Raw genomic sequence first — 20,000 nt, 5'->3', positions numbered from 1 at the left:
AATTTTAATTTTTGGTCAAAAAAAAAAAAAAAGTAACACCCCCCCCCTGTCGTCTTTTTAAAATGGCCTGTTTGGTTTTTGGTCATTTTCTCCAAAACCACCGGCCCGATTTCAACCAAAACTTCTGCGTTGGACTCCCCTCGGACCCCCAGATGATATATCCGAGTTTGGAGAAATTACATTTTTGGTCAAAAAAAAAAAAACGTAACACCCCCCCCTGTCGTCTTTTTAAAATGGCCTGTTTGGTTTTTGGTCTTTTTCTCCAAAACCACCGGCCCGATTTCAACCAAACCTTCTGCGTTGGACTCCCCTCGGACCCCCAGATGATATATCCGAGTTTGGAGAAATTTGAAGAAATTTTAATTTTTGGTAAAAAAAAAAAAACGTAACACCCCCCCCTGTCGTCTTTTTAAAATGGCCTGTTTGGTTTTTGGTCATTTTCTCCAAAACCACCGGCCCGATTTCAACCAAACCTTCTGCGTTGGACTCCCCTCGGACCCCCAGATGATATATCCGAGTTTGGAGAAATTACATTTTTGGTCAAAAAAAAAAAAACGTAACACCCCCCCCTGTCGTCTTTTTAAAATGGCCTGTTTGGTTTTTGGTCTTTTTCTCGAAAACCACCGGCCCGATTTCAACCAAACCTTCTGCGTTGGACTCCCCTCGGACCCCCAGATGATATATCCGAGTTTGGAGAAATTTGAAGAAATTTTAATTTTTGGTAAAAAAAAAAAAACGTAACACCCCCCCCTGTCGTCTTTTTAAAATGGCCTGTTTGGTTTTTTGGTCATTTTCTCCAAAACCACCGGCCCGATTTCAACCAAAACTTCTGCGTTGGACTCCCCTCGGACCCCCAGATGATATAGCCGAGTTTGGAGAAATTAAATTTTTGGTCAAAAAAAAAAAAACGTAAGCCGCGCGCCTGTCGTCTTTTTAAAATCGCCTGTTTGGTTTTTGGTCATTTTCTCCAAAACCACCGGCCCGATTTCAACCAAACCTTCTGCGTTGGACTCCCCTCGGACCCCCAGATGATATATCCGAGTTTGGAGAAATTTGAAGAAATTTTAATTTTTGGTAAAAAAAAAAAAAGTAACACCCCCCCCTGTCGTCTTTTTAAAATGGCCTGTTTGGTTTTTGGTCATTTTCTCCAAAACCACCGGCCCGATTTCAACCAAAACTTCTGCGTTGGACTCCCCTCGGACCCCCAGATGATATATCCGAGTTTGGAGAAATTACATTTTTGGTCAAAAAAAAAAAAACGTAACACCCCCCCCTGTCGTCTTTTTAAAATGGCCTGTTTGGTTTTTGGTCATTTTCTCCAAAACCACCGGCCCGATTTCAACCAAACCTTCTGCGTTGGACTCCCCTCGGACCCCCAGATGATATATCCGAGTTTGGAGAAATTTGAAGAAATTTTAATTTTTGGTAAAAAAAAAAAAACGTAACACCCCCCCCCTGTCGTCTTTTTAAAATGGCCTGTTTGGTTTTTGGTCATTTTCTCCAAAACCACCGGCCCGATTTCAACCAAAACTTCTGCGTTGGACTCCCCTCGGACCCCCAGATGATATAGCCGAGTTTGGAGAAATTAAATTTTTGGTCAAAAAAAAAAAAACGTAAGCCGCGCGCCTGTCGTCTTTTTAAAATCGCCTGTTTGGTTTTTGGTCATTTTCTCCAAAACCACCGGCCCGATTTCAACCAAACCTTCTGCGTTGGACTCCCCCTCGGACCCCCAGATGATATATCCGAGTTTGGAGAAATTTAAATTTTTGGTCCAAAAAAAAAAAACGTAACACCCCCCCCTGTCGTCTTTTTAAAATGGCCTGTTTGGTTTTTGGTCTTTTTCTCCAAAACCACCGGCCCGATTTCAACCAAACCTTCTGCGTTGGACTCCCCTCTGACCCCCAGATGATATATCCGAGTTTGGAGAAATTTTAATTTTTGGTAAAAAAAAAAAAACGTAACACCCCCCCCTGTCGTCTTTTTAAAATGGCCTGTTTGGTTTTTGGTCATTTTCTCCAAAACCACCGGCCCGATTTCAACCAAACCTTCTGCGTTGGACTCCCCTCGGACCCCCAGATGATATATCCGAGTTTGGAGAAATTTGAAGAAATTTTAATTTTTGGTAAAAAAAAAAAAAAACGTAACACCCCCCCCTGTCGTCTTTTTAAAATGGCCTGTTTGGTTTTTGGTCATTTTCTCCAAAACCACCGGCCCGATTTCAACCAAACCTTCTGCGTTGGACTCCCCTCGGACCCCCAGATGATATATCTGAGTTTGGAGAAATTTTAACTTTTGGTCAAAAAAAAAAAACGTTACACCCCCCCCTGTCGTCTTTTTAAAATGGCCTGTTTGGTTTTTGGTCATTTTCTCCAAAACCACCGGCCCGATTTCAACCAAACCTTCTGCGTTGGACTCCCCTCGCACCCCCAGATGATATATCCGAGTTTGGAGAAATTTTAATTTTTGGTCAAAAAAAAAAAAAAGTAACACCCCCCCCTGTCGTCTTTTTAAAATGGCCTGTTTGGTTTTTGGTCATTTTCTCCAAAACCACCGGCCCGATTTCAACCAAACCTTCTGCGTTGGACTCCCCTCGGACCCCCAGATGATATATCCGAGTTTGGAGAAATTAAATTTTTGGTCAAAAGAAAAAAACGTTACACCCCCCCCTGTCGTCTTTTTAAAATGGCCTGTTTGGTTTTTGGTCATTTTCTCCAAAACCACCGGCCCGATTTCAACCAAACCTTCTGCGTTGGACTCCCCTCGGACCCCCAGATGATATATCCGAGTTTGGAGAAATTAAATTTTTGGTCAAAAAAAAAAAAACGTAAGCCGCGCGCCTGTCGTCTTTTTAAAATGGCCTGTTTGGTTTTTGGTCATTTTCTCCAAAACCACCGGCCCGATTTCAACCAAACCTTCTGCGTTGGACTCCCCTCGGACCCCCAGATGATATATCTGAGTTTGGAGAAATTTTAACTTTTGGTAAAAAAAAAAAAACGTTACACCCCCCCCTGTCGTCTTTTTAAAATGGCCTGTTTGGTTTTTGGTCATTTTCTCCAAAACCACCGGCCCGATTTCAACCAAACCTTCTGCGTTGGACTCCCCTCGGACCCCCAGATGATATATCTGAGTTTGGAGAAATTTTAACTTTTGGTCAAAAAAAAAAAAACGTTACACCCCCCCCTGTCGTCTTTTTAAAATGGCCTGTTTGGTTTTTGGTCATTTTCTCCAAAACCACCGGCCCGATTTCAACCAAACCTTCTGCGTTGGACTCCCCTCGGACCCCCAGATGATATATCCGAGTTTGGAGAAATTTTAATTTTTGGTAAAAAAAAAAAAAACGTAACACCCCCCCCTGTCGTCTTTTTAAAATGGCCTGTTTGGTTTTTGGTCATTTTCTCCAAAACCACCGGCCTGATTTCAACCAAACCTTCTGCGTTGGACTCCCCTCAGACCCCCAGAAGATATATCCGAGTTTGGAGAAATTTGAAGTAATTTTAATTTTTGTTTAAAAAAAAAAAGTAACACCCCCCCTGTCGTCTTTTTAAAATGGCCTGTTTGGTTTTTGGTCATTTTCTCCAAAACCACCGGCCCGATTTCAACCAAACCTTCTGCGTTGGACTCCCCTCGGACCCCCAGATGATATATCCGAGTTTGGAGAAATTTTAATTTTTGGTCAAAAAAAAAAAAACGTTACACCCCCCCCTGTCGTCTTTTTAAAATGGCCTGTTTGGTTTTTGGTCATTTTCTCCAAAACCACCGGCCCGATTTCAACCAAACCTTCTGCGTTGGACTCCCCTCGGACCCCCAGATGATATATCCGAGTTTGGAGAAATTTGAAGAAATTTTAATTTTTGGTAAAAAAAAAAAAACGTAACACCCCCCCCTGTCGTCTTTTTAAAATGGCCTGTTTGGTTTTTGGTCATTTTCTCCAAAACCACCGGCCCGATTTCAACCAAACCTTCTGCGTTGGACTCCCCTCGGACCCCCAGATGATATATCCGAGTTTGGAGAAATTTTAATTTTTGGTCAAAAAAAAAAAAAAGTAACCCCCCCCCCCTGTCGTCTTTTTAAAATGGCCTGTTTGGTTTTTGGTCATTTTCTCCAAAACCACCGGCCCGATTTCAACCAAAACTTCTGCGTTGGACTCCCCTCGGACCCCCAGATGATATATCCGAGTTTGGAGAAATTTTATTTTTTGGTCAAAAAAAAAAAAACGTAACACCCCCCCCTGTCGTCTTTTTAAAATGGCCTGTTTGGTTTTTGGTCTTTTTCTCCAAAACCACCGGCCCGATTTCAACCAAACCTTCTGCGTTGGACTCCCCTCGGACCCCCAGATGATATATCCGAGTTTGGAGAAATTTGAAGAAATTTTAATTTTTGGTAAAAAAAAAAAAACGTAACACCCCCCCCTGTCGTCTTTTTAAAATGGCCTGTTTGGTTTTTGGTCATTTTCTCCAAAACCACCGGCCCGATTTCAACCAAACCTTCTGCGTTGGACTCCCCTCGGACCCCCAGATGATATATCCGAGTTTGGAGAAATTAAATTTTTGGTCAAAAAAAAAAAAACGTAACACCCCCCCCTGTCGTCTTTTTAAAATGGCCTGTTTGGTTTTTGGTCTTTTTCTCGAAAACCACCGGCCCGATTTCAACCAAACCTTCTGCGTTGGACTCCCCTCGGACCCCCAGATGATATATCCGAGTTTGGAGAAATTTGAAGAAATTTTAATTTTTGGTAAAAAAAAAAAACGTAACACCCCCCCCTGTCGTCTTTTTAAAATGGCCTGTTTGGTTTTTAGTCATTTTCTCCAAAACCACCGGCCCGATTTCAACCAAAACTTCTGCGTTGGACTCCCCTCGGACCCCCAGATGATATAGCCGAGTTTGGAGAAATTAAATTTTTGGTCAAAAAAAAAAAAACGTAAGCCGCGCGCCTGTCGTCTTTTTAAAATCGCCTGTTTGGTTTTTGGTCATTTTCTCCAAAACCACCGGCCCGATTTCAACCAAACCTTCTGCGTTGGACTCCCCTCGGACCCCCAGATGATATATCCGAGTTTGGAGAAATTGCAGAAAAAATTTAATTTTTGGTAAAAAAAAAAAAAGTAACACCCCCCCCTGTCGTCTTTTTAAAATGGCCTGTTTGGTTTTTGGTCATTTTCTCCAAAACCACCGGCCCGATTTCAACCAAAACTTCTGCGTTGGACTCCCCTCGGACCCCCAGATGATATATCCGAGTTTGGAGAAATTACATTTTTGGTCAAAAAAAAAAAAACGTAACACCCCCCCCTGTCGTCTTTTTAAAATGGCCTGTTTGGTTTTTGGTCTTTTTCTCCAAAACCACCGGCCCGATTTCAACCAAACCTTCTGCGTTGGACTCCCCTCGGACCCCCAGATGATATATCCGAGTTTGGAGAAATTTGAAGAAATTTTAATTTTTGGTAAAAAAAAAAAAACGTAACACCCCCCCCTGTCGTCTTTTTAAAATGGCCTGTTTGGTTTTTGGTCATTTTCTCCAAAACCACCGGCCCGATTTCAACCAAAACTTCTGCGTTGGACTCCCCTCGGACCCCCAGATGATATAGCCGAGTTTGGAGAAATTAAATTTTTGGTCAAAAAAAAAAAAACGTAAGCCGCGCGCCTGTCGTCTTTTTAAAATCGCCTGTTTGGTTTTTGGTCATTTTCTCCAAAACCACCGGCCCGATTTCAACCAAACCTTCTGCGTTGGACTCCCCTCGGACCCCCAGATGATATATCCGAGTTTGGAGAAATTTAAATTTTTGGTCAAAAAAAAAAAGAAAGTAACACCCCCCCCTGTCGTCTTTTTAAAATGGCCTGTTTGGTTTTTGGTCTTTTTCTGCAAAACCACCGGCCCGATTTCAACCAAACCTTCTGCGTTGGACTCCCCTCTGACCCCCAGATGATATATCCGAGTTTGGAGAAATTTTAATTTTTGGTAAAAAAAAAAAAACGTAACACCCCCCCCTGTCGTCTTTTTAAAATGGCCTGTTTGGTTTTTGGTCATTTTCTCCAAAACCACCGGCCCGATTTCAACCAAACCTTCTGCGTTGGACTCCCCTCGGACCCCCAGATGATATATCCGAGTTTGGAGAAATTTGAAGAAATTTTAATTTTTGGTAAAAAAAAAAAAAGTAACACCCCCCCCTGTCGTCTTTTTAAAATGGCCTGTTTTGTTTTTGGTCATTTTCTCCAAAACCACCGGCCCGATTTCAACCAAAACTTCTGCGTTGGACTCCCCTCGGACCCCCAGATGATATAGCCGAGTTTGGAGAAATTAAATTTTTGGTCAAAAAAAAAAAAACGTAAGCCGCGCGCCTGTCATCTTTTTAAAATCGCCTGTTTGGTTTTTGGTCATTTTCTCCAAAACCACCGGCCCGATTTCAACCAAACCTTCTGCGTTGGACTCCCCTCGGACCCCCAGATGATATATCCGAGTTTGGAGAAATTTAAATTTTTGGTCAAAAAAAAAAAAAAGTAACACCCCCCCCTGTCGTCTTTTTAAAATGGCCTGTTTTGTTTTTGGTCATTTTCTCCAAAACCACCGGCCCGATTTCAACCAAAACTTCTGCGTTGGACTCCCCTCGGACCCCCAGATGATATAGCCGAGTTTGGAGAAATTAAATTTTTGGTCAAAAAAAAAAAAACGTAAGCCGCGCGCCTGTCGTCTTTTTAAAATCGCCTGTTTGGTTTTTGGTCATTTTCTCCAAAACCACCGGCCCGATTTCAACCAAACCTTCTGCGTTGGACTCCCCTCGGACCCCCAGATGATATATCCGAGTTTGGAGAAATTTGAAGAAATTTTAATTTTTGGTAAAAAAAAAAAAGTAACACCCCCCCCTGTCGTCTTTTTAAAATGGCCTGTTTGGTTTTTGGTCATTTTCTCCAAAACCACCGGCCCGATTTCAACCAAACCTTCTGCGTTGGTCTCCCCTCGGACCCCCAGATGATATATCCGAGTTTGGAGAAATTTAAATTTTTGGTCAAAAAAAAAAAACGTTAGGCGCGCGCCTGACGTCTTTTTAAAATGGCCTGTTTGGTTTTTGGTCATTTTCTCCAAAACCACCGGCCCGATTTCAACCAAACCTTCTGCGTTGGACTCCCCTCGGAACCCCAGATGATATATCCGAGTTTGGAGAAATTTGAAGTAATTTTAATTTTTGGTTAATAAAAAAAAGTAACACCCCCCCCTGTCGTCTTTTTAAAATGGCCTGTTTGGTTTTTGGTCATTTTCTCCAAAACCACCGGCCCGATTTCAACCAAACCTTCTGCGTTGGACTCCCCTCGGACCCCCAGATGATATATCCGAGTTTGGAGAAATTAAATTTTTGGTCAAAAAAACAAAACCGTAAGCCGCGCGCCTGTGGTCTTTTTAAAATCGCCTGTTTGGTTTTTGGTCATTTTCTCCAAAACCACCGGCCCGATTTCAACCAAAACTTCTGCGTTGGACTCCCCTCGGACCCCCAGATGATATAGCCGAGTTTGGAGAAATTAAATTTTTGGTCAAAAAAAACGTAAGCCGCGTGTAACCTGCCTTAGCTCTAATTGTTGATTTTTTAAAACTAGGAGATACAGATATTTTATCAGTGCATTAAGTACCTCGTGGACTAGTAAATCAGAAGTCTAGATCGCTCTAGGAGAAAGGGGTATTGGCAATATGCATTGAGTGACAGAGTAAAGAATTGACACAACCATCAGGTAAGTTTTAAGTGTGTTATATTGTTTTGAATAAAGAAATAAAATAAATAAAATGAATAAAAGAAAAAAAATGTTTTACAGTGTCAACACACACATGAGATATCGACCACAGTTTCCAATAAATTCAGTCTCTGAATAAATCACAGTCTCTGTTTTGGGTAGCTCGCCACGACCACTGAGGTCCCTTCTACCTTACAGAACAGGAGGAAATCCTCAGCAGAAGAAGTAGTTGTGCAGATCTCAAACCCAGGAATCCATACCAAAGAAAAAGACCCGGCCAGAGGCTCAAACTTCACATACACACACACACTCCGGGCACAAGGAAGAATACACGGCTCGTCTGTCCAGGTTCCGGTTCTCCTCCGTCTCCGTCACAAAACACACGGTCCGCTTCCAACCCACGGCAAAAGAAAAGGCTTCGCTCTCTGCACCGACGATAAAAACTTAACTCAGACTTGGAATATCTGACTTTCTTTCACAAAACGGTAATATCTGCAGCCGAAGCTTAGCATGCAGCCACCTCGACGACGGTCCGGCAGAGAGAGAGAGAAAAAACAACAACACGCCTGCACGTACACCCTGATGGCGTCTGATTGGTTACTCCGCTTCACATCACGTGAACTCCTCATGTCACCTGAATCTTTTACACTTCCAGAAAGGCACATTCGCCACGCTTGAAATAAACAAAACATTCTTTTTAAAACAGATGTAAATAAACGTGTGTATATTAATCTTTTAAATCTATTTATTGACATATTTATGATTTTAATCATAAATCCTATTTATTTATTTTATGTAAGATTATTTTAAATCAAACTCTATTTATTTATTTGTCACATCTATTTATTTATCATTTATTAATTTATTGATCTAATCAATTAACTGATAGCTGGACTAGGATAAGGGCCTAGTAACCTGGGTTACACCCTCCCCTTCTAAAGGTGTGTATGTCCCATTACACCCACATGACTATGAATTGGCCTTGGGGTTACTTGGAGGATGTCTGCATAGCCAGGGTTCTGGAGTGCATCGGCAAAAGCAAGGTTGAGGCCTTGGAAGAGTGACTGGACTATAGACAGCAAGGGATTTCCGAGTTGACCATACTGTAGTCGTTCAGGTTGTTCTCTACGCCTCTGGGAACGTCTGGGAACACTGTCACCCTCACTCTCTCCCACGATGACTGGGGAGGTTCCTCTTCCAGATATCCCAGCTGCGGTTTCCCTCATTGGTTCTGTCCAATGACACATCCTCACAAGATTTATTGACAGAGCATCCGTCATCCTTGCTGCTGTCACTGAATGACAGATCTGAGAAAACAGGAAGGCTTTCATCCATAATATTTGGTTCTGAGGGAGACTCCGACATGCTCGGCTGAACAGGTAAGGTCTCATCCTCCTGTCTTGAAATGTCAAAGGGGGCGTCCTGAGAGCTTCCAAACAGAGCTCTTCTCACTTTGGGGGATCAGTTTCTCTGTGCCTTGAGATGACCTCAGCCTCCGGATCAACAACTGCTGAGGTTCCTTTCCATCCAGAACAGCTTGGCTCATTTGAGGTGTCATCCCCGAAAGCTGGAGGTTTCTCTGACTCGGATGGAATGATCTCCACAGGCATCCACTGTACTGTCCCTCTTTCAGGTGCACGTCTCTTTTCTCTGTCTTGTTTTTCCATGATTAATGTCTCTGTCTTTTCTTCCAGGTCGACAGGAGCAGGAAGCCAACCGGCTGAGGACGAGGTAGGTTGTTTTGTCTCTCCAAGATGTCTCTCTCTAGCAGGAACTGTCTCTGGCCGGGTCTGAAGTCTTGTTTCAGCGAAGTCAGAGTTCAATGTCTCTCCAGGTAAGTAGTAGTAGTAGTCACCATCTTCTGAATCTGAGTTATCAACTGCCACCTCTGACTCGGCTGCGGCTTCCATTCTCGACTGTCTCCTTGTTCTTGGCTTGCGGATAATCGGCTTTGGAGGTTGCTCGGGCTCTGCCACAGGTAAGAACCCACACGGCAGCAAGAGGTCACGGTGTAAGGTGCGAAGTGGTCCATCTTTTCCCTCTGGTTTGACAGAGTACACAGGTAGGTCACCAGCACGTCTGACCACTATGTGAATGTCTGGTTCCCATTTGTCGGCCAACTTGTGTTTCCCTCTGATCCGAACGTTCCTCACAAGGACTCGATCTCCTGCCTCAAGAGTGGACTCGACGACTCTCTTGTCAAACCGTTGTTTGTTGCGCTCAGCTGTCTTTGAGGCATTTTCCGTGGCAACTCGGTAGCTTTCCTCTAGGCGGCCCTTTAAGTCATGCACATACTGGGAATGTGACTTGGGTTCACAGCTGGAAGGGAGACCGAACGCCAAATCAACTGGAAGTCGGGGTTGCCTGCCGAACATTAGTTCGTAGGGACTGAATCCGGTCACGTCATTCCGCGTGCAGTTATAGGCGTGCACTAGAGGCTTGACAAATTCTCGCCAGCAAGACTTGTCTTTGTTTTCGAGAGTGCCCAACATCTGGAGGAGGGTCCTATTGAATCTCTCCACTGGATTCCCCCGGGGGTGGTAAGGGGTAGTCCTGACCTTTTGAATGCCAGCGATGGAGCACAGTTCTTTGATGGTGCGAGATTCAAAATCTGGACCCTGGTCACTCAGAAGCTTTTCCGGAAATCCATAATGCACCAGGAAGTTTTCCCATAAGCACTTAGCCACAGTCTGCGCTTTCTGGGTTTCGAGTTGGTATCGCGACTGCGTACTTCGTGAAATGGTCTGTCAGTACCAGTATATCTTTTGTGTTGCTCCGATCCGGCTCCACCGATAGAAAATCCATGCAGACCAGCTCCAAGGGCCTGCTGGCCTTGATGTTACACAGAGGAGCTGCTCTTTCGTTTGGAGTCTTTCGGCGCACACAACGTTCACACCTCTTGATCTTCTGCTCTACATATGCGGACATTCTAGGCCAATAGAATCGTGACCTCACGAGGTCGAGGGTCCGCTCTATTCCTAGATGGCCTAGATCATCATGTAGGCCTCTCAGTGCTGTGGCTCTGAGTTCAGTTGGTAGAACAAGCTGGTGTGTGACTCGTCCATGTTCTTGTCGCGTTCTGTACAACACTCCACCTCTCAACTCAAGACGCTTCCATTCTCGGAGCCACAAAACAAGTTCTGGAAGCTCTTGTCTCAAGGTGGGTGAGGGCATGTCTCCAGACTCCTTGTGCTCAATGACCACTCTGAGATCAGGGTCGGCCTGTTGCTTTGCTCTCATCTCCTCTTCAGTCCAAGGACCAATCACAGGGAGTCCATGATCCTCTTCCTGCTGGAAACCACTGGGCAGAGCATCGGAGTGGACGGCGAGAGACTCGACCAGTGCGACTGATGGACATGTGGAATTTTTGTGAGACCACTCAACATCATGCCTCTCACATATGGCCTTCACTGCATCTGGGAGAACAACATCTGGACTCTCCTGATCCTTCAGGTAATGTAGAGTGAACTGTTGGATCCTTTCACGCTCTTTCCTCGACACAGCATCATCCAGGAGCTCCCCATGTGGTCGACGAGAGAGTCCGTCTGCATCCTGATTCTGAGTTCCTGCTCTATACTGGAGCTTGAAGTTGAATGTCGATAGAGCTGATAACCACCTATAACTCGTGGCGTCCAACTTCGCGGATGTCAGAATGTAAGTTAAGGGATTACTGTCGGTGACGACAGTGAATTCGGTACCGTACAAGTAATCACTAAACTTAGCAGTGACAGCCCACTTGAGCGCGAGGAATTCTAATTTGTGAGCAGGGTATTTTGCCTCACTCTTCGTCAATCCTCTGCTTGCGAAAGCGACAGCCCTCATCCGTCCTTCTTGTTCTTGATACAAGGCCGCACCGAGCCCGGTCGTGCTTGCGTCGGTATGAAGGACGTATGGGAGTTTGGGGTCTGCAAATCCCAAGACAGGCGCGGTGGTGAGCTTTTCAATGATCTCCTCAAACGCTCTCTGACATTCCGGGGTCCACCTCTTCCCAAAGGATTCCTTCGGATGGAAGTACAGGTGAGTTTTTTCTTTTCCTTGGATGTGTTTCCTGAGAGGTGGGTATCCAGAGGTAAGGTCATTTAGAGGTTTGGTGATCTTGGAGTAGTTCTTCACAAACCGTCTGTAGTACCCAGAAAAACCCAGAAAGGAGCGCAGCTGTTTGAGGTTCTCAGGTACTGGCCAGGTCTTTAAGGCTTCAATCTTCTGCGGATCTGTCTCAACGCCGTGCTGGGAGACGATATGACCAAGATACTTCACGGAGGTTTGGAAAAACTTACATTTTTCTGATGACAATTTCAAACCATATTCTTTAAGGTCGGTCGAGGACCTGTAGTAATCTTGACTCGTGTTGCTCCAAGGTATCCGAGAAGATGATGAGGTCATCGATGAAAACCAGCGCTTCCTTGCGGTTGAGATCGCCTACACACCTCTCCATCAATCGCTGAAACGTACTTGGTGCGTTGGTAACCCCCTGGGGCATTCTATTAAATTCCCAGAAGCCGAGGGGACACACGAACGCCGTCTTCTGTTTATCAGTCTCTTCCATTTCGACTTGGTAATAGCCCGATTTTAAATCGAGGACTGAAAACCACTTGGAGCCAGTCAAAAGAGAGAACACTTCTTCTAAGTTTGGTAGAGCGTAAGCATCCTTTATTGTTTGTGAGTTGAGTTTCCGGAAGTCGATGCATAACCTCACAGAGCCATTTTTCTTCCGCACGACAACAATGGGGGATGCGAAGGGGGACTCGGACTCGCGTATGACACCAGAATCGAGCAGCTCTTGAAGATGTTTCTTAACTGCGTCGACATCGTGTGGATGGATGGGTCTGGGTCGGTGCTTGAAAGGAGTGTTATCGCTCAGCTTGATGTGATGCTTTACTTTGTTGGTATGACCAAAGTCCATGTCGTGCTGAGAAAAAACTTCAGGCATGCTATTGAGCAGCCTTGTGATTCGCTCTTTCCACTCCGGTGGTAATGGGGAATCCCCAAAATCAAACTCAATTTTGTTGGTTTCAGGAGTTGAATCGGCAGAGGGCTCCTTTCCCATCACTTGCTGAATGGCGTGAATCTCAGCCAGCACTGTTCTCGGGGGGATGGTGACGTCATGTTGGGTCTCATTCCTCAGCAGGATTGACATTGAGCAGGGGCGCTTGACAGGTAAGGTGCACAGGGAGCTAGCAACCAACAGTCCGCCAGGAAGGGACGACGCAGACGCAGCCTCTACAACTGCCCACTTATCCTGGTGAGCACCACTGAGGTGGACCTGCCCCTCCACAACGACCGTGCTGCCCGCTGGCACCATTTCAGGGGTGTTACTCCGCACTTTGATCAGCCCAAGAGCTCCAGTACTTGCCTGCTTTTTCCGTACTTCAAGGATTTTCAAAACCACTCTGTAGCCAGGGAGGAACGACTGAGGGCGGCAATCATGTTCTTCAACATAGCTGGAATAGAGGACGTCTAATGAGTTGGTGCCAATGAGGATTTGAGGCACACTGCTTACATCAGGGACCACCAACACTAACGTAGGTACTTCAATTTCTTTTCCCAAAAACTCCTCTGGAAACAACAGGTTAAGCTCCACGTACCCGAGGTAAGGCACCGCTTCTCCATTGGCTCCCTCTACTTGCAGCTCTACATCCAAAAGATCGTCCAGCGATTTCAAGGAATGATGGGACAGGTGAGTTTGAAAAAATGACAGCGGGACAGTGGTCACCTGAGATCCTGTGTCTAGCAGGCAGTTAACTTTGTGACCTTCAATTGTAACTTGAGCAGTGCATTTTGTTCCAACTAGTTTGGACGGCAGTATGGTGGAGGTGATGTTAGCATTACCACACTTGCTAGCCACTCGCTTGGTTTTTCTAGGGCGTTTGCTTGTTTTAGTCCCTGTTTGCCCTGCAACAGGGGCTTCTAGTAGTTTAACTGCTGGATACCAGTGCTGCCATTTTGCTGATCCCATTGTCGTTGTTTCTCTCTTAGCAGCTGTCTCTTTTCCTCAACGAGGAGAGGATTGGGTTCGCTCTCACAGTTGACTGCCAAGTGAGCGTCTCCACCGCAGCGGAAACAGTACCACGGACGGGGCCGGCTGTTTGCTGTTGGCCCTGAACTGGCTGGTCTGCTCACTCTTGTGTTGGGCGACTGGTGTCGAGCTGTCGTGGAAAAGTCTCTGGAGAATGCAGGCGATGGTATCTGGTGACTCTGAACTTGTGGTGGACTCACCTGTGCTTGAAGAAAGGCAAGCTGATGTTTCAATGCTTTGATCTCTGTTGCTTCTAGGTGGTCGTTTTTAGCTTCATTAGTTACCTTCCTGATATCGGCTACTTGTGCTTTAATGTCTGTGATTTGTCTTTTCAATGTGCTGATTTCATTTGTGTCAGGACAGTTGACTTTGGCTTTGCGTGGACTTGCAGTCTGCATGACAGCAACCTGGGCTTGTATTTCGTTGAGCTGTTTCTTTAAGACGTCAGTATCAGTTGTTTCTTTCTCAGGTGGAGCACAGCTGTATGCAGCTAACTGTTGTGATGCAGCTCTGAACTTTGGGACAGCAGAACTTGACTTCTGCAGTCCAAGGTGTTTTTTCATACGGTTGTGTTTACTTGCCTGTCTGTCTTCCTCTGTTCTGATCAGGAGCACCAGTTCTGCAAACGAGGGTGGGGTTTTTGTTTTTCGCTCCAGCTGGAGGTCAGCGATCAACGCATCATTCCAGCAGCCTCGACAGAACTGCTTCAGGAGGTAGCGGTCTCGTTCACTCTCAGCGATACCACCTCGTCTGACCACAGCACTCAGAGCGACCTGCAAGCGGTTCAGGTAATCAGATGGCTTCTCATCGTTGTTCTGCAGTGTCCCCATAAACTTGGCTAACAGCTCATCTCCATCCTCTACAGAGCCATAAACTGAATCCAACAGCTGAAGATACACTGATGGCAAAGCTTGAGGACTGACATGCTTAATAACATCGGTAGCTGGAGGCAATAAGCTGTCCAAGATCTTGCGTGTTCTGTGCAGGTCAGACATGGATGGATCTGTCAAGAATAAATCAACATTTGCTCTCCAGGTGTCAAAGTCAAGTTCACTGTTTGGACGAGGAAACTTTCCAGAAAAAGGTCTGAGGCGAAATGAAGAGTGCATGGGAGACATAGCTTCATTAGCTCTCATGACATGTTCAACAACGACCCGTTGTACAGCAGGAGGATTAACATCACTCATGGTAAGTACTGAATGTGTCACTGCAGCACTGTCACCATTACCACTGGCTTTGATGGACTGGGACGCTGGGTGTTGAGTGTTCAAGTTAGCAGCCATGCTAGGCGATGGAGCGGCTGTCAACACAGCAGGCTGCAACTGATCATTCACACTGATAGGTAAAGACGTTACCTGTGGACTCGGAGCAGCGGCCTCGAGCCTTCGCAGAGCTGGTGTTGATGCTGCTCGGGCATCACCTCTCAATCCACGCTGATCACGACTGGGTGAAGGAGATGGTGGGAACACAGCTGGTAAGTTCCTGACTATCTCAGGTGAGACAGATCCAAGCAGGAGAGAGGGCTGTTGCACGACCTGTGATGGCGCTTTAATATTTTCAATCCCCTGAACAGTTGCATCAGATGTGTTCAACTGAGAGTCTTCGACTGGTGCAGTGTCAGCGGGGAGGTTCACAACTTTACCTGCACTCATCTTCATCAGTTCCTCTTGAAGTACACTTTCAAATGACTTCCCACTTTTATCAGCTATGGCTTGCAGTTCCTCAAGATACCCCTTGGTGGCGCTGCTGCTAGCAGTGCTAGTGTAAACACTATCTAAGGAGAGCACCTTAAAGGTAACATTTGCATTAGCTGAGCTCTGATACTCTTTTGGCAATATAGGTCTAAATGTGTGCATTGCAGAGCTATTTGAAAATTCCACAATGGAGCAGAGATGATACTCTGATTTTGGATCATCAATGACTAGTACTCTGCTAATAGACCCATAGCATTTCAGGTGGCTCTCAAGCTCCTCATCTACTTCAGTTTGAGTTAACCCAATAACAATAACTGAGTTACGAACATTTATCTTTTCATCTTTCACTATGTCCATTGTACTATATTGTTGATTACCCTTTTACTCGTGTCACTCAATAATACTCCACTTTCTCCTGGCTGGCTCGCCAAGTCTCTGTAACCTGCCTTAGCTCTAATTGTTGATTTTTTAAAACTAGGAGATACAGATATTTTATCAGTGCATTAAGTACCTCGTGGACTAGTAAATCAGAAGTCTAGATCGCTCTAGGAGAAAGGGGTATTGGCAATATGCATTGAGTGACAGAGTAAAGAATTGACACAACCATCAGGTAAGTTTTAAGTGTGTTATATTGTTTTGAATAAAGAAATAAAATAAATTAAAGCCGCAAGCGGCGATGACGGGCCCTCGCTCACACATGCGACCGCGGGGCCTGAGGCATGTCGGGGCTGCAATGTTTTGTTCATCCACCAGGTGGCGCTAAGCAGTTGTAGGTGGGTGCGTTCAGGGGCGGCCCCTCATCACTCTTGTGAAGTTTGGAGTGAATCGGACAAAGCATGAGGGAGTTACGAGCAGTTAATGGTTCATCCACTAGGGGGCAGTAATGGGATGCATGCAGGTGTGTTCAGGGTCAGCCCCTCATCACACATGTGAAGTTTGGAGGAAATCGGACAATGTTGATGTAAAATATGCCACTTCCTGTTTCCACTAGGGGGCAACATGAGTGAGATCGCCTACGAGCATATGGAGACGTTGAGGTCGTGACCCTGGACCTGTGTACCAATTTTCATGTTGATACGAGTTCATTAAAGCCATCATAAAGGCAAACGTATTTTAATGGCGAGGAATGGTCGCCGCGTCGCCACACGGACGCCATTACTCGTAGCTTCACAGCGTTCATGATGGAGCTTCACCAACTGGTTCTGCATGTTGTAGAAGTGGAATGAAGTTGATGGGGTCAACTATGTGGCATCAGTACACGTTAAGGTAAAACCTGGCCACTTCCTGTTACCACCAGGGGGCGCTATGAGTGACGTAGGAAATTAATATATCGGGACGTTCAGGGCGGAGCCAACATTATGTCCAGCAAGTTTGAAGTTGATCGGATAAAGTATGTGGGCGTTAGAGCTGTTCGAAGGTGAAATGGCGAGCAAACGAAAAGTCGCCAAAATCCTCAAGGCCCCAGAAGCCACGCCCTTTGACCTAGAGACCTGCGGAGCACAACTTTTGAATAGAGTGGCATCTCGGTGGTCTCTAGCCAATTTGAAGTCAATCGGACAAAATCTGTAGGAGAAGTTAGATCAAACAGGTCAAAAATTCAAATCAAAATGGCCGACTTCCTGTTGTGATTTCACCATGACATTAAGAGGCTTTTTTGTGTGTCTTGCCATGTTCTATAAACCCATTAAATTTCATTCGTCTAGGTGACACACAAAGGCGGGGCTGATGTTTTGAAATTTTCTAGGGGGCGCTATTTAGCCATTTGGCCACGCCCATTTCCAACGACTTTAAAATATCAAATTTTTCGCCAGTCCTGATGTGCATGCCAAAATTTACGCATTTTGGGGCATGTTGAAGCCTCCAAAAATGCGATCCTTTTGAGAGAAAAAGAATGAAAGAAAGAAAGAAAGAATAATAATAAACAGAGCAATTACAATAGGGCTTTCGCTGGGCGACTTGCAGTCGCCGCTCGGGCCCTAATAAAATGAATAAAAGAAAAAAATGTTTTACAGTGTCAACACACACATGAGATATCGACCACAGTTTCCAATAAATTCAGTCTCTGAATAAATCACAGTCTCTGTTTTGGGTAGCTCGCCACGACCACTGAGGTCCCTTCTACCTTACAGAACAGGAGGAAATCCTCAGCAGAAGAAGTAGTTGTGCAGATCTCAAACCCAGGAATCCATACCAAAGAAAAAGACCCGGCCAGAGGCTCAAACTTCACATACACACACACACTCCGGGCACAAGGAAGAATACACGGCTCGTCTGTCCAGGTTCCGGTTCTCCTCCGTCTCCGTCACAAAACACACGGTCCGCTTCCAACCCACGGCAAAAGAAAAGGCTTCGCTCTCTGCACCGACGATAAAAACTTAACTCAGACTTGGAATATCTGACTTTCTTTCACAAAACGGTAATATCTGCAGCCGAAGCTTAGCATGCAGCCACCTCGACGACGGTCCGGCAGAGAGAGAGAGAAAAAACAACAACACGCCTGCACGTACACCCTGATGGCGTCTGATTGGTTACTCCGCTTCACATCACGTGAACTCCTCATGTCACCTGAATCTTTTACACTTCCAGAAAGGCACATTCGCCACGCTTGAAATAAAAAAAACATTCTTTTTAAAACAGATGTAAATAAACGTGTGTATATTAATCTTTTAAATCTATTTATTGACATATTTATGATTTTAATCATAAATCCTATTTATTTATTTTATGTAAGATTATTTTAAATCAAACTCTATTTATTTATTTGTCACATCTATTTATTTATCATTTATTAATTTATTGATCTAATCAATTAACTGATAGCTGGACTAGGATAAGGGCCTAGTAACCTGGGTTACACGCGCGCCTGTCGTCTTTTTAAAATCGCCTGTTTGGTTTTTGGTCATTTTCTCCAAAACCACCGGCCCGATTTCAACCAAACCTTCTGCGTTGGTCTCCCCTCGGACCCCCAGATGATATATCCGAGTTTGGAGAAATTTAAATTTTTGGTCAAAAAAAAAAAACGTTAGGCGCGCGCCTGACGTCTTTTTAAAATGGCCTGTTTGGTTTTTGGTCATTTTCTCCAAAACCACCGGCCCGATTTCAACCAAACCTTCTGCGTTGGACTCCCCTCGGAACCCCAGATGATATATCCGAGTTTGGAGAAATTTGAAGTAATTTTAATTTTTGGTTAATAAAAAAAAGTAACACCCCCCCCTGTCGTCTTTTTAAAATGGCCTGTTTGGTTTTTGGTCATTTTCTCCAAAACCACCGGCCCGATTTCAACCAAACCTTCTGCGTTGGACTCCCCTCGGACCCCCAGATGATATATCCGAGTTTGGAGAAATTAAATTTTTGGTCAAAAAAACAAAACCGTAAGCCGCGCGCCTGTGGTCTTTTTAAAATCGCCTGTTTGGTTTTTGGTCATTTTCTCCAAAACCACCGGCCCGATTTCAACCAAAACTTCTGCGTTGGACTCCCCTCGGACCCCCAGATGATATATCCGAGTTTGGAGAAATTTAAATTTTTGGTCAAAAAAAAAAAAAAAGTAACACCCCCCCCTGTCGTCTTTTTAAAATGGCCTGTTTGGTTTTTGGTCATTTTCTCCAAAACCACCGGCCCGATTTCAACCAAAACTTCTGCGTTGGACTCCCCTCGGACCCCCAGATGATATATCCGAGTTTGGAGAAATTAAATTTTTGGTCAAAAAAAAAAAACGTAAGCCGCGCGCCTGTCGTCTTTTTAAAATCGCCTGTTTGGTTTTTGGTCATTTTCTCCAAAACCACCGGCCCGATTTCAACCAAACCTTCTGCGTTGGTCTCCCCTCGGACCCCCAGATGATATATCCGAGTTTGGAGAAATTTTAATTTTTTGGTCAAAAAAAAAAACTTAGGCGCGCGCCCTGACGTCTTTTTAAAATGGCCTGTTTGGTTTTTGGTCATTTTCTCCAAAACCACCGGCCCGATTTCAACCAAACCTTCTGCGTTGGACTCCCCTCGGAACCCCAGATGATATATCCGAGTTTGGAGAAATTTGAAGTAATTTTAATTTTTGGTTAATAAAAAAAAGTAACACCCCCCCTGTCGTCTTTTTAAAATGGCCTGTTTGGTTTTTGGTCATTTTCTCCAAAAACCACCGGCCCGATTTCAACCAAAACCTTCTGCGTTGGACTCCCTCGACCCCCAGATGATATATCCGAGTTTGGAGAAATTAAATTTTTTGGTCAAAAAAACAAAACCGTAAGCCGCGCGCCTGTGGTCTTTTTAAAATCGCCTGTTTGGTTTTTGGTCATTTTCTCCAAAACCACCGGCCCGATTTCAACCAAAACTTCTGCGTTGGACTCCCTCGGACCCCCAGATGATATAGCCGAGTTTGGAGAAATTAAATTTTTGGTCAAAAAAAAAAAACGTAAGCCGCGCGCCTGTCGTCTTTTTAAAATCGACTGTTTGGTTTTTGGTCATTTTCTCCAAAACCACCGGCCCGATTTCAACCAAACCTTCTGCGTTGGTCTCCCCTCGGAACCCCAGATGATATATCCAAGTTTGGAGAAATTTAAATTTTTGGTCAAAAAAAAAAAACGTTAG

Source organism: Trachurus japonicus, chromosome 19 (genome assembly GCF_045865225.1).
Source record: "Trachurus japonicus isolate A0001 chromosome 19, Traja_1.0".
NCBI classification, from domain to species: Eukaryota; Metazoa; Chordata; class Actinopteri; order Carangiformes; family Carangidae; genus Trachurus; species Trachurus japonicus.
Note: the sequence above shows the minus strand (reverse complement) of the source record.